At 36.3% G+C, this 13,999-nt stretch overlaps 1 protein-coding gene across 1 annotated transcript in view; it reads left to right on the top strand.

The window, feature by feature from the left end:
* Window positions 1-13,999, top strand: part of LOC145692139 (uncharacterized) — a 46,651-nt gene that overhangs the window by 11,085 nt on the left and 21,567 nt on the right. The window lies entirely within an intron of this gene.

Genomic DNA, 13,999 nt, shown 5'->3' on the forward strand with positions numbered 1-13,999 from the left:
TCGGTTTTAACAATGATCGATATAAGTGATCGCCAAACCATCGATCGCAAACTACTAATAGTTCGCGGGGACATTTTCGGTAGATCGCATTAACGCTCCGGTTGGCTACTCTTGATTCCTCCACTGAGCTGACGCTAACGACAGGGGGCACTGACGACAATAACTGCTTGTTTCTCCCGCATAACTCCCACTGTCTCCCTCATCTCACAGTTGATTGCATATGCGTGAGGTTGTGCACATTATGTTTTTCGTGTGTATATAGACATTTGCTAACTCGAATAGTTTGATTCCATATTTACTGTTTCTAGGCAAGAAACAAGTGTAAGAGTTTTTCAATTGTTGATAGTTCTTTTGGTTTGTAGCTCGCTCACAGTACGATTTAAAAACGGTACGCTAGCTCCGAAGCTTCATAAGTTTGGTGACTACTGCTACAAAGCAAAGATAACGGATAGCTGGAAGCGATTTTCTGTAATCAATTGAGCATCCCCAAAATATACCGGTATTCCATCTCTACTCTAATCTGTGTTATAAATCTAATCTCTACTACTACTTCCGGCTTCAATATTAATTGAGCAAATATTACGCAGTGTGAACAAATTCCTCGACGTGATGTGCACATGAGACTGCGGTTTGTTATTTTTTTGGGTGTTTGTTTATCGAGAAAGCTGGGGGGCCGCGGTGGCTCAGTGGTAGAGCATTCACCTCTGGTGCTTGGAGTCCCGGGATCGATCCCATGAACTTTGTGTTGGACAAACACCGTGTGCGTGGGTTTCCTCGGGGTTCTCCCGTTTCCTCCCACTTTCTTCATTCCACCATTTCATTCATTACTCATCATCACCGTCGCCTTTAGCCTAACCGGCATAACCGTGGGACGTATAACTCAAAGATTTCATTTTTCGAGAAAGTTGAAGATGCATCTCCTAAAGTCATTAAGAGCCTGCCTTACTAAAAATAATACAAAATTTACCATTTTTCTTTTGCTTGTTTATTCATCAGTGAAAAGAGATAATGAAATGCAAGTTACTACAATCATAGATAATGCTATTCTACAACAGAAAATATGAACCTGAAGAATGTTCAGTGTTGCCATCCATAGAAATTACAGTGTTGCCAGAAAAACAATTTCCCTAAAATCTAAGTTAAGGCAGCGAGTAGAGGAATGAACTCAACTGCATTTGATTACGTATCATGTTCTTTTGGTTTCTTGTGAACTACATTTTAATTAACATTATTATTTAGTTTTAATAACTGTATATTAAAACTATTTTGTTTATTACAAACTAAATACAACTATTATTTAAAAAATAGTTCACAGCAAACCAAAACAATATGATAAGGAACCAAATGCAGTTAAGTTTGTTCCTCTACTCGCTGTCTCAACTTAGATTTTAGGGAAATTCTTTTTCTGGCAACACTGTAATTTCTATGGATGGCAACACTGAACATTCTTCAGGTTCATATTTTCTGTTGTAGAATAGCATTATCTATGATTGTGGTGACTTGCATTTCATTATCTCCTTTCACTGATGAATAAACAAACAAAATTAAAATGGTAAATTTTGTATTATTTTTAGTAAGGCAGGCTCTTAATTGTTACAAACTAGGGTTGCCTACGAGACAAGTGTTGAGCTTATCTCGTCTCGAAAACGTATCGTGAAATTAGTCTCGACTCGGAAATTGTATCTGATTCTATTGGAAGAACTCTGTCTCGTCTCGTATCTCGTCAAGAAAATTCTGTCTCGTGTCGTCTCATGAGCAATATTGTTATTGCTTTTAGAACAGTAATAAAAAATGAAATATTTTTTTCATGTTTTTTTTTACCAGGGTTGGGTGGTTTAAATCAAGGTGGTTTAAACCAGCTGTTTTTAAAAAAAACTGTTTTTTTTACCAAAAAACGAAAAATGTTCGTAAAAGTGTAAGTGTTCGTAAACTCTTGATGAACACACATTTGTGAGTTATCACGTTTCACTCTCGTATATTATTCGTATTATATTCAGATCTAAATTCCCCATTCATTACTCAGATCATATGAATAAAGCAACTTTTTTTTAATGAATGTTACTTTTGTGATATTTTTATAGTTTGTTATTATTGTTATGCAATTCAATCAAAGAAAAATTCTAAATATAGTTTCTTTTTAATAATGTATACTATTGATAAAATACATCAAAACGCCGTACTTTTGGGTGGTCATACAAACCCCAAGAGAGGCATTGAAATCAGAAGTATCTTTGGTATTTATAATGTATAAATGGGTCAGAGCCAAAGTGAACTCAAATCATTCGTATCTTTATTCACTTTTCTTACTGATATGCAAACTAAGTCCTTGTATTCCTTTAACTTGGACTAATACATTGTAAAAGCCGTAGTAAACTAATTTGGACTAAATTAGTTCTTCTGTACTTTGCAGTATTTTAAAATTGTTCAAATGTAATTCTGCACAATGGTTTCACTTGTGTAACTGTTCATCTTTTTGTAGTTCTGAAATGACTCTTCACATTTATATTAACAAGTATATAAAGATCAGTACAACATATTTTTATCAGGAGTCCTTCGTGAGTGAGTCGGCAAACGTATCGCATTTGTAGCCAATTTGTCCCGGTTTCGAGTCCAAATGGAGAACAATTTCTGTTGGATGTAAACCGAGAAGCGGTTTGGATTCCTTTTTAAGCTTATGTGACCTCCTCCAGCAAAACTCGGTTGTTGCATAATAATACCAAGGCGAAACAAACTTACTTCTGTCCATATATGATATAAATACATAGAGCAAATTATTTAAACCAAAAAGCCTGCTTTAAAAAAACGGTTTGAAACAAAAGAACAGGGTTTTTGGTTTCTTCAATAAAAACCATGGTTTTTGCCAACCCTGGTTTTCACCAATATGCACACCATTTGTCTGGTGGGATTGGTGAAGGGGAAAAAAACCCTCGAAAACCTTAATCTAACTGCAGATTGCGGCTGACTGGGGATCAGTTGTTCTTTCAAAAAAATGTTCCGGGGGGGCACTGTTAGTACTGTTTTATTTACTATTATATTATAAGACTTAAACGCATTATTTTGGTCTTGTCCGGGGGGCACTCTCAGAGCTGCGTGGAGGCAGTGCCCCTCAAAAAAACGTGTCTGGAAGAAACACTGCTGGAATTTTGAACAAAGAATTCTCGATTACAAAGCTAGAAACAATATTGTTTATCTATCCTCTGTTATGTATTCACAAAGTCTAGTACATTCTCAATTAATATGAAGAAAAATATATGGACATTTATTTCTGTATACGAATGAGGAATGACCGAACATATATTTTAATTATTTTAATATTGACGACATATCTTAATGGCACTGTTATATGGGTGAAGATAGAGCTTAAATACTACAATTCCATGTCAGAAGGGCCCGAACAAAAAAGCGAGGACAGAGAGGCTAGAGTCAAAACGGCCCAGCGTCAAAAGGGCCCGAGTCAAAACGGCTCCGCGTCAAAAGTACCCAGTCAATAAGGCATCTTAGATAATAATGGAATAACGAAGTAAGTACTTCAAAAAGAAGGTGTTACTCTTTCTTTACTTTGCGTTTTGTTATCATACTTTTAGTTTAGCATATATTCTCAATACTGAGACCATTTTGTTCGTGATATACAAAAAATTGTCAATTTTTAATATTTCATTTCCAAATAAAACAGTAAATAATAATAATAATAATAATAATAATAATAATAATAATAATAATAATAATAATAATAATAATAATAATTTTTGACGCTGCTGAAAATAATAGTCACGAAACTTATGCTTTCCCCTGGGAACATTGTATGATTTAACAAAGTCGCGTACAACTAAAGATATGCCAGATTGACTTGATCCCTAGTCTTCCGTTGCAAGCACTGCTATTGGCTGAAGGTATTCCACTCGCTTTCTCTCGCTTAGCAACATCTGAACCCTTATTGGCTCAACGCGTGAGTGTGTGAGGGTGTGAGTGTTAGTTCGCATTTTTGACACGGCTCAAGACATTTTGGCAGCACAATAGCTCTGTAGAATGTCAAAAAAATCAACAACCTATTTCGCAATGCATTTCCTCGGTTGCCATACGATTAAGAAGAGAGACAGTGAAGAAGAACCTACAAGATCCATTCAATAAATAATCGAAAAAGTTGTATAAAAAACTATACAAAACCAACAAAGTGTGTGCTTCTTTGTTATGTTTTAGTAGTGTCCTAGAACTACTATAAGATGGGTCTGGCACGCCTGCCTCGCGAACGGGAATCAGTGAAACAATATGACGGCAGCCTTGCAGACTTGCACCAACCTTAAGCAGCGGAGTGTCATTAGATTTCTGTTAACTAAAGAGTTGAAACCAGTTGAAATTCACTACCAGATGGCAGTGATAATAGTTTTAGGACACCACCAAAGAATAATTAAGAAGCAAAAACTTTGTCAAAGTTTTGTATCTTTTTTTTTATACAACTTTTTTGGTTATTTATTGAATGAACCTTGTACTTAGGGGAAAATATTATTATATTTAGGCAAAAGAAAATTACATATTTTACATAGTCTGTGCAGGGGCGGATCCAGAGGGGGGCGATCGGGGCGATCGCCCCCCCCACGAGAGGAAACTTTCTTATTTTATATATAAATAAACCCATCCATAACAAGTTTGGAGCTCTTAAAAGTAGCAGTATTACCGCCGACCGCCCCCCCCCCAGAAGTCCGTCCTGGATCCGCCCCTGAGTCTGTGTATGAAATGCGGGATCACGGGATCTCAGTGATAGAATCCTCACCTTTGGTGAAAGGGTCCCTGGTTCGGTTCTAGGCAATATGAGTTTGCAGTGGACAACATTGCGTCCGTAGGGTTTCTCAGGGTTTCCCAATTTCCTCCCATATTCTCATTCCACTTATTCCACTAATCACTCCCTTTCATTAATATCCTAATGGACATAATCATGGGGCGTGAAACTAAAAGTTTCGTTTCTTTTTATGTTTATGATATACTGTATATTTTATTCTTTTGCCGATGTTTGTACAGTTAGCAACAAAAGTTCTTTTCTTGTCGTACACGTTATTTTATCAATAAACGAGAGGCGCAATTGGAGTGCAACCTCTTTCAGACGATTATGTCCTAAGGAAACTATTGAAAAATTAAAAATAAATAAATAAACATAAAATTAGATCTTTAAATTTCCACGATTATGTTGTGGCGTAACTAAGGGAAGGAGAAACGGTGCTTGTGTCCCGGACCCGGATTGGGGGACGCAAAACTGGCCGAATATTTATTTTCACTATGATGTAAGGAAAGGAGTTTTAGCAAACTAAAGATCATAAAACAAAACAAAAAAAAAAAAAAAAAAACCTCAGAAACTTAACACGACAACAAGACTCACCAACCTTAGGATCATATCCGTAGAGCATAAATTAGCTTCAAAGCTATCTAAAGCAACAGACTGTTGATTCATTCTACACATATGCACATCCCGATATAATTCCAAAAACATTGTGATTTGCCGTTATTATGATAAGAATATAAGAATATGTCAAGCATGCTACTCTCAGATTATTTGGCAATCAAATACTAATTAGTTTGGTATTTTATCTTGTACCAAACTCCACACTGGAATTTTGAAAGCAAGCTTTATCACTTGAAGAAAAATGGAATAGGAGAATTACTGTGTGATGCCAATCTTAGGTGTAGTCGGGGAGCGCTTTGGTTTGGTTCGTCATAAGGGAGCGGGGCGCTAAGGCGAGTTGTTGTCCCGGGCAGCGATTCGCCTAGTTGTGTTGCTGTCCGATTATGTCCCATTTGACCAAAGGAAACGGCTAATAAATAAATAAAAAAAAGAATGATTATAGGGGAAAAAACTGGGGTGTGAATATGGGAGGAAGTGGTAGAATCCCGAGGATATAGTACTGTTCACTATAATGTCACATAGTGTAAGATCAAACAACGGACCCCTCGCACTAAAGATGAACACTCTACCACTAAGCTACCCTTCTCCAAAACAGCACTCAAATTGGATAATTTGTTCTACAGTCATTGTTTCCTTTCCATTTTTTTAAGCAGGGAAAATATGTAGTTTTCTTGTATCCACATTATATTATACAATTTAAGTCACATTAATATATACAATTCATACATCAAGTTTACACACACACACAAATGTTTGTTTTAAAATAGCATCTTCGTCAACGTAGAGTGCATGGGAAAGCGGCGGTTTCGCCTTTGAAATAAGTGATTGGCAGCCTCAGCCGCGTACAGATCCTGTCGGACGACTCACTGAAGAAGCTCCATGTCGTGATCCTCCTCTGACCTCTAGGTCTACGAGTTGACGACTAGTCTTGGAAGCCGAGAGATGCTGTGAATAATAATCAGTTGCCCTGCTCTGCTCAACACGCGCAATTCTCAACAATCTCTTTGCAAACGCAGTAGGTGACATCCTGCGAGAGGGGGAAAAAAAAGGAAGGCCTTCTTGTATACATGCTGTTAACCTATTTTATTCGGTTTTTTTTTTAAATCTTAATACTCTCTCGTGTATCTTTGTATGCATCTATGAACTTCTAATTTCTCCAGAGATTCAAGCCCAAATTTGTCAATTTTTGTCTACCATTGGAAATTAATTCGTTTGGACGTCCACTATATTCTAGAGTAGGATATACGTTTTAATTTAATGTTACCGGTTTCAGAGTTCAATTTTAAAAATAAGCACATCATATTACCATGTTGAATCTGCGCTATTTACACAGCGCACAGTTCTAATATGAGCGTGAATCTCCTTCCCACTTCTCGCTATATCTGTGCAAGTCCCTTTACAGACACAAGTAAAGGACATGAAGACTCTAAATATATACATGTAGAATGTTGGGGTGACTTTGTCGCAAACTTGGATAAGTGATAGATAATACCAAACACTAGTACTTTTTTCTTATAATTACATAACCGAACACTTCTCATTGTGGGTCCACAACCCTTCGAAGTTGCCGGCTTGCAATAAGTTTTGTCATTCAGATTGAAGCAAAGCGCCTGAAATTGCCATCATCCCGCTATACTTACCTCCTCTACTGGTTGCCTTTCACAAGGATATCAACCCAACCTAGTGGCAATATTAAACTAATAGGGTCAAAACGACGTCTGAAATGTGGAATAGAAAAATAAAGACAAGTTTTTATTTTTAAAATTTGAATGAGAACTGACAAAGCTATATAAAATTTGGAATTGACCAGCGAAACGGCACGTTTCTAGAACTTGAAGTTTTCGAGATTCCGTTGTTGAAAAGAATTGTCCATAAACATATACACATTTCTTGACCACAAATAGACCATTAATAGATAGATATATAGATAATTGATGCTTGCTTGTGGATATAAATCGAAGTAATAACAAATGTCCCGTAAATAATAATAATAATAATAATAATAATAATAATAATAATAATAATAATAATAATAATAATAATAATAATAATAATACATATATGTAATAATAATAATAATAATAATAAAATACCATCTCGGCTGGTCTAGTACCTAACGGGTGAACGATAACCTGGGTTGATTTACGGTGGATGGAAGTGCATCTTAAACTATAGGTTCTTGTCTCATATAACCTCGGTGGTGACAAGGGGCGTTAAATTTGAATCAACCATCCTTTGTTATCGGCGGAACGAACTGTGAAAAGGAAGTTGAGGTATATGGATACTCCTTTAAGTACTAATGGTGCGTTCGTTTCGCTGGTACCGGTGAATTATGAAACGTGGATATTTAGACAGTACGCATACTAGTTCCTATGTAATTCCTTAAACCACTTAGGATAAGCAATATAGTTTTTAAGCCAGAGCGTTTTAAAACGTGGTTTTTCGAATATTCGGCAGTTCCATGTTTATTAGAACTTTTTCTTTCATTTCATATAAGGAATCACCTCCCAAAGTTTTTCGGTGTTGTTGCCTTCTACCTTATATATAAGGTTGCCATATTTCAAAAAAAAAAAAAAAAAAAAAAAAAAAAGGGACGCTACTAAATTACGAGAATCTTTGAAATGCTTAAAATAAAAATAAGTGTTATATACTAATTTACTTTTTTCCATTAAATAGTTGTTCAAGTATTACGTAATTACATTTTTAGTCATTTTAGTAGACCTTTTCCTGCCTAGTTAAGTAAACGTAAGCAGATGATTTACCCCTTCCCCGGTAATCCTTTTTTTTTTTTTTTTTTTTTTTTTTAATTTCTTGGGATCTGTTATGTTACGTGGCTTTCAGAGTCTGTTTTAGCTCATTCAAGGTATGACTATGTTTTCCATTGTTATCTGTTCAGTTTTATTAATTAAAACCATATCCTATTTTTCTTCTTGAATGGTCAATGGAAAATTATCAAAAATATCGGTCAGCGATTATTGATTAAAATATTTCAAAAGCAAGATGCCGATTGAAACAGAGTACTAAAGATGACAATAAGATTGAGAAGTAAAAATTTTTGTCCCTAACCCAATGAAACGAACGCTTAGTTCAATGTCAAAGTAGTTAAATCATGGACTTAATTAAATCCGTGTTTTATGTATTCAAGTTTTTTTCAACTTTTGAATTGATACAATCAGAAGTTGAAGAGGATAATTATGTACCGAAAAAAGCGAACTATATTATTCCCTTCCTTTCTTCTTCCCTGAAATCCGGGACACGTTCCTGAAATCCGAAAATATTTTCGGGACGCCGGAACTCAAATCTCTTATTCCGTGACAGTCCGGATTTTCCGGGACGAATAGCAACCCTATATATATATATATATATATGACGCAGTAAACTATCATGTACTATTATATATGTGTACTACTTTTCGCTTGTCAGAATATGGTAGGCCTACCCTACTCTATCTAAAACAGTATCTTTCTAAAGTAATACGTATCCGCTTACCAACAATGTACAAAGTATAACATACATACAGGTATATATTTTGTGCAATTTTGGTGCAGACTAGCGGACTTTCTATCGGAGGCGCATCTAGAAGGTAAAAACTGGGGAAGGGGGAAGCCAAAACCCAAACTATGAGAGGTATATCATGAGATTATTATAAACTTAAAAAAATATATAAATAACAGCTTAAATTATTTTTGTCACTCAGAAAACTGGGGTGTCTAGGTCTCCTCGGTTCCAGTCTAGATCCGCCACTGCTTTGTATACTAAAAAGCCCACCAAAATGTTCTATTTTTAAAACATTTGCCTTTAGGTATATCTTTCCGTTGTGCGTTGCGGATTATATTTTATCTTTCTTAAGGAGGTTAAAAAAAAAGTATTTATAAAGTTCTGAAGGACGCCATGTTAAAAATAATTCATGAGAAGAGAACGGATAAGGGAAAGCACTCAGACATGTCATGCTTTTGAAGAAATATGTGGAAGTAGTGGGGGACAAGTAGTTTTTATATATATATATAATTTGCTTTCATATAAAATTAAGAAAGGTACGTACCTGCCCATTTCTACACATCAACAGTTGCCTAATACGTAAATTATCCATGTAAGAAAAATAAAAGAACCAAGGAGAAAATAGTCAGTGTACAAGGGATTCTGAGGTACTTGACCATTAAAGCTAACGATAAATCAATTATGCTGACATGTTTAATGAGAATCGACAGTGGAATGCTGATGAAGATGATGGCTGCTATATGATGAGGTACTGTTGTTGCCTTGTACACACGATTTTTTGGGTGACGTCATGACATTACCGCGGTTCCGGCTTCAAGTCCGGGAGCTCCACGTGGTGGTGGTAGTGCCACCTGACGACAAACAACTATACCTTCAAAACAACAAACCACTACATTCTGAAAGAACCGATGGCTATACATTATTTCATCCTGTCACTGAACACTTACCTAGTTGTTGAGCGTGTAGAATAAATTTACAACGTCCACGACTTCCGAAAATTTTGTTTGTTTACTCTATTACGTACAACCAGATGAAGTGATGTAACTATCTTGAGGGATGACGTTGAAGAATCACCACTACAAGTATTTAAACAACTTTTTCTTTTCTAAAAAAAAAAAAAAAAAAAAAAAAAAAAAAACAGGAAAGAGAAAAAAGTTTGAATTGTTCTTCGCTATGAAGATCTTCCAGAATAATTTACCGTAATGTTTTCAGGTCATAATACAAATTACGAATAAGTGTACAATGAAGTCAGGACACCAATATTTTGTTATTGTAGCGAAATAACGCTGTACTACTTAAACTGCGTCGTTACATTGTTTCCAAAAAAATTGTCTCTAGTCAATGCCTTTGTGTTTTGTTGCAGGAAGTCGCAGTGAAATGACAACTATTGAACCTTGGGTGAAATAAGAATGACATGCAAAGATCATCAAGTTCAAACTTAAAAAAAAAAGAAACACCTTCCCGAACATGTATACATTCTTTTAAATGGCTTCTTCAAGAGTATTTTGTCCGGGAGAGGCAGTGGTGCTATTCAGCTAGTTCGCACCGGTTTGCTATTGCTAGAACCGGTTAAAATATTTCGAGTTCGCAGAACCGTTTGTTTTAGGCAGACATACCTAATATTAACTTTATGCCCAACAATAGTATTAGTTCAACTATCTTTGTTCATAGAAATTCTTACAGCTTCACGGTTAAGCATATGATCTCTCAGAACAAGCTATAAGCATTTCTTTCTGAATCTCAGATGCTCAGATACCAAGAAAAAGAACTAGGATCACATAAGTGTAGTGGTGAGGGTTATTCATATTTGAAACACATGCATACCATCATCAACAATTGTCCATTGCTAGATTTTTCCAATACTTTTTGACAACCATCTATCTTGGATAATTCGTTTCAAAGATATTCGCAGTGCTACCTAATTTCGCCATATCACCTTGTATTAGAATGCTATGTAGATCTGTACTTGTCACTTGTGGTATTTAAGAAAAAGATTGCTTTTGTCTTCGTTGCATGGTTTGTTTCCTAAGAGAATTGTATCTATCTATATATCTACTTGTCCATCATCTACTCTCTCTCTCTCTCTCTCTCTCTCTCTCTATCTATCTATCTATCTATCTATCTATCTATCTATCTATCTATCTATCTATCTATCTATCTATCTATCTATCTATCTATTTATCTATATAGATAGATAGATAAATATATAGATATAGATATATATGGGAGGAAGCTACACTAGGACAATATTTGCCACACAACATGCCCTGCACAAGAGTGGGTCGCTGTGGCTCAGTGATAGAGCGCTCATCTGTTATATATGGGGTCCTGCGGTTCTTTTCCCAACACTCGCCAAGTGAAGAGTGACTTTTCTCAGGGCTTTCCTACTTTCTTCTTGCTTTCTTCATTTCACCATGACCTTCCATCTCATCATTACTGTCTCCGTTAACCTCGGTGCACAATCATGGAACACTAAACTAAATAAAGACTCACATGTAATCGCAGTTGAATTTAGGGAGCTCAGTGAACTCCTGAGAATTGACTTCTCCCCCCCACCCCCCGAATTATACCTGGAAGAAACATTGATAAAGAAAAACTTGAACAAAAACTAAATTCAACTCCAAAGAAGAATCATTTGTGGCGTTCGTATCTGGGACGATTAATCTTCATTTCAATTTTTTACTTTAACGTCTCATGATTATCCCCTTTAGATTAAAAAAGACGGATGACTAATGAAAGTTAATAATTACAAAATAACTGACGGAATAAAAATATAGGAGCAGACAAGAGAATACCACGAATACTAAGAGACACGATACTGTCCACCACAAACTCATTTTGGTTGGAATCGAACAAGGAGCCTCAGCACCAGAGGAGACATTCGACCAATAAGCTATAGTGTCTTTGCTTGCTTCAAGACATTATGAAATTAGCAACAAAGGTATTTGAAGTGTATTATATGCAGGGGGTGTAGCCAAGGGGGGGCCCATCGGGGCCAGGCCCCCCAAATGGTTTCCTGCCCCCCCCCAAATGACCAGCTTTTAAAACATCATAGTAAAATTATCTCGCTTCATTTATTTAAAAGTAACAAAGTTTATTGACAATTAATAATTTATGGTAAAATAGTATGGAGAAATATTGTTTTTCCATACCGATCGAAAAATAGTATAGTATCTCTTCCTTATACCGATCGAAAAATAGGATACTTTTTTTGTGACAGCAGATTACACAATTTACTCTGATTTATATTTGACAGTTTGAAGACAAACGTTTTAACAAAGTACTTCAAATACAGCCATAAAACAAAGGTACTAAACTTATTTGTAAGTACAGTTTATTTTTATATGCTTTAACAAGTGTTTTAAGAGAGGATGGAAAATTTGGTGAGAAACAATGTTTTTATTGAATTTGGATTTCATTCGCTCTCTCTTTTATTTCTACTCAGTGTAATAAAATAATTATGTTTTTTTTTAGTCACGAATAATAAATAAATATTTTTGTCAGGAAACCGTAAAGGAATTAAGTGAAATTTCAAAGAAAATCAATCTTGTGTAGATAGGTTCTGTATACAAGGTCTTAAATTTAAATATAATGGTAACCAAGAAAAGGTTTGTTGCTTTTTCACCCACCACCTTCGAACATCGATATGTCACCTAACCTGGAAGATCAAAAATAGTCCCCATCAGCATCGACGACTTTCTGAAAACGTTCTGGAAGGCCATGGAATCCATCGCGGTAGAACTTGGTGGGCCGTGAAACGAAGAAAGTATCAGGTGCATTTTGGACTTTTACTAGGGATTTTAACTGGCGTCCTCTAAGGTGATAGTCCAAAGAATGGAACAGATAATAATCGGACGATGCAATACCCGGGAAATATAGTGGTTGCAATATTATTTCCCATCCAAGGCGAAAAATGGTGTCCTGAGTCATCCTAGCCACGTGGGACTTAGCGTTGTCCCGTAATTCAGAAGTGATGGCAATTCAGAAGTGATGGCTCCAGAGTGTTGAGTTTTTTGTTGAGCACAGCTCAACTTCTGACACTACACAGTTGCATTGATACTGTGACCAACTGGTAGCAGTTCCCGATGCACGATGCACCAAACACACAGAAGTACCTTCTTCTGGTACAGTGCTGGTTTCGGCTGTTTTGAAATCGGTTCATGGGATGCTAACCAATGATGACGGCGCCGTGGAGCTTCGTATAGGACACAAGTTTTATCACATGTCAACGCCCTGTCCAGAAATGGCTCTGAAACAGTAAATAAACACAGGCGACTGCCGCGTTGCCTTCTGGCCCGGAGTCAAAATATGAGAGACCCATCGACCCAACTTGTAGTGCTTCACAAGTTGATGGATGTGCTGCCGAATGGTTTCTCCACACACTGAATTGTAGTCCCAGTTCCTCTTTGTACATGTGTTAGTCTTCTGGCACGTGGTTTTTTCGGTTGTTTCGTCATCGTCCTTAAACTTGTTAAACCATCGCTGCAATTTCCGCGTCGTCACGACACCCTCACCAAAGGCCTGGCATATCTCCTGTCCCGCTACAGCGGCGTTTGACCTCCATTTGAACTCGTTCAGCATACATGCTCTTATGACGCTCTGTCGATGTCCCATGTTCCCTCTGTCTTTACGCAAGTTCACGGTGTGTCTGAATTGCCACAACCAGGTAGTATGTTAGATATACCCACACCAACAACTGACGTTCGCCTTATCTCTACTCGCATTCAACTCAACGGTGTGAGGTCCAATTGAACACAAACCTCCATGAAAAGGGACATAACTTTCTTGGTTACCTTTATAGTTATGCACAAAAGTATAGCGTTTGGTTCCGGGCAATAGTTCTTGATTAAGCATAATAAAAACAATCTTGAATATAATTTGTGGACAATAATAATAATAATAATAATAATAATAATAATAATAATAATAATAATAATAATAATAATAATAATAATAAGCTAAAATAGTGTTTTTAGTTTTCCAGAAGGAAACCAAAATTTTCCTTTATTTCAGGCCTCAAAAACACTAGCAGCAACACACTTTTTTTTTTTTTTTTTTTTTGGCTTTGTACAATCCGCGGCAAAAAACCTGCAACATGGGGATGTAAGT

This window comes from Thermobia domestica, chromosome 8 (genome assembly GCF_964235325.1).
Source record: "Thermobia domestica chromosome 8, izTheDome1.hap1.1, whole genome shotgun sequence".
Taxonomy (NCBI): Eukaryota; Metazoa; Arthropoda; class Insecta; order Zygentoma; family Lepismatidae; genus Thermobia; species Thermobia domestica.